The 2125-nt window shown below is 27.9% G+C and overlaps 1 pseudogene; it reads right to left on the bottom strand.

The window, feature by feature from the left end:
* Positions 1431-2125, bottom strand: part of LOC107641000 — a 3751-nt pseudogene continuing 3056 nt past the window's right edge.

Consider the following 2125-nt stretch of genomic DNA (forward strand, 5'->3'; position numbering starts at 1 on the left):
AATTTTTATAATTAATATTATCAAATTTTAAACTATATGTCTTATTGTATTCTTCAAATTATCTTATATGTGCATTAATAGGTCATAATTTTAATTATTTTAATATTTTTATTTAATATTCATATGTATGCTTATTTATTGATTTTAATATGACGAGTTAATTATTTTTAAAAATGTATTTTTTAATTTTTGTTTTTATATATATATATATATATTTTAATAATCTATATATAAAATATAAGTTGTATAGTAGTTGTTAAAAATTTTTAATTTAACTTCCATAATTTTTGCAAAAAATTATTGTATTTTAATGGATAATAATATGATTGAGGGATATTAGGAATTTGATTTGGGAAAAACTGAAACTGATTTTGAAAAGAACATTAATGACTCCAAGTACACAGCAAAAGAGTGGGTGATAAAGAGGATAAATGATAAGATGTATGTCACTTCCTTATCAAAAGAATAAAAATTTTTACATGACATTTTTATATTGTAATTATTCTTTAGCTACCTAGCATCACCGTTTTAAAATTACTCTAGTTTAACTTTTAAAATTTCAAAGGAAAATTATAGGTAGACAATGAAAATATTAAACAATGTGATCAATGGATATACCGGATGTTCAATTTACTAGCTGCGTGGATGGTTATCCTAATATTAAGATTTAGGTGGACAATTTAGATGTTTAGTGTATTTTTACTTTATTGGGCTAATTTTAGAGCTCATTATTCACATTGTTCACAAAAGCTCTACCACTACCCAAAATAAGGGGTATAGCCACGGATTAAAAAACTGTGGCAATTATGCTTTCATAACAAATAAACATCCGTGGCTAAAGAGGGCGACGCGTTTTTAATTAGCCACGTTTTTTACTCTAATAGCCACGATTTTAATATCCGTGGAGACATTTTGTTAGCCACAACTTTGGCACGTTTAGACACAATCTTTTCCGTGGCAAAATAAAAGCATGCACAACGAAATAATTGTTTCTGCCACACTTTACCTGTAATAAAATTGACCAGGCCGAGCCTTTTTGCCACACTTTTTTCCGTGGCTAACGATAAAAGTTAAATTAAAAAAAAATACCATAATAAAAATGCTCTTTAATATAAAATTACATCTTATAATATTAAAAAAATAATCACATTCCTATACGTATTATCCATAGTATAAAAATATAAAATTAAAAAATACTTAGTATCGAAAAGCAAATATCCTAGATTAAATGGATTTAATGTTAAAAAAAATTCAAATAAAATTATTACAAAATAAATATCAAACTTTGCTAAAATGATATAGTAAACTAAAAGCTGACAATGAATTTATCAAGCTCTGCATTTCTTGTTATACAGACAACCCACATGCAAAAATATTTTTAGGTAAATAGCAAAAAAGACATAACTTCAGCCACTGAATTATACACCCCATCAATACTCCGGTTGTTTTGTGCGCTCCAATAAAATCTGCTAAGTAAGATATAGATCAGGAATTAAGCTAAGAAATTAATAGGCCATGATTTGACCTTATCGAAAATGATCATAAAAATTAAGGTACAATACTTACTTCTTGGATGTAATTTGCAGCTTCTTTGGAGCCTTCCGTTGTCAGTTACATAAGATTTTTCAAAATGTCAATTCATAATTTAAAATCTATCTACCGCCAGCAACAAAAAAAAAGGCATATTGGAATAACAAAAAAAGGTCTAAAATTAACTTTCATTGTTGACTAAAAGAAATATAAAAAACAAAATGATGCCATGAAAATTAACCTGAAGAAGTGTCACTTTATCCAACTTTGGTGGCAAAATTCCAACGGTAACATCAAAGGTCTCTAGCACTGTCTTCTACATAGTTTAAATCTGTCCATATTTGTACAAGTTTTAATAATTACAAAACAACAAAGCTAAATCAAAAGTGGAGCAGTTTAAAAAAAAAAAACACAAACTTGAATTTAGCCAATTGAAAAGTTAACGTAAAATAGATGCATACCAAGTAAAGAGGTGCTATTAAGGTATCCGGCACTGAAGTTTTAAGATCATGCATGGGGATCACAGCACCGCCGGCAAGAGCCAAAGTTGTAGCATTGATACACGCATATCTAGTTCCTACACAAAGAATATTGG

This window comes from Arachis ipaensis, chromosome B05 (genome assembly GCF_000816755.2).
Source record: "Arachis ipaensis cultivar K30076 chromosome B05, Araip1.1, whole genome shotgun sequence".
In the NCBI taxonomy this organism is placed as follows: domain Eukaryota; kingdom Viridiplantae; phylum Streptophyta; class Magnoliopsida; order Fabales; family Fabaceae; genus Arachis; species Arachis ipaensis.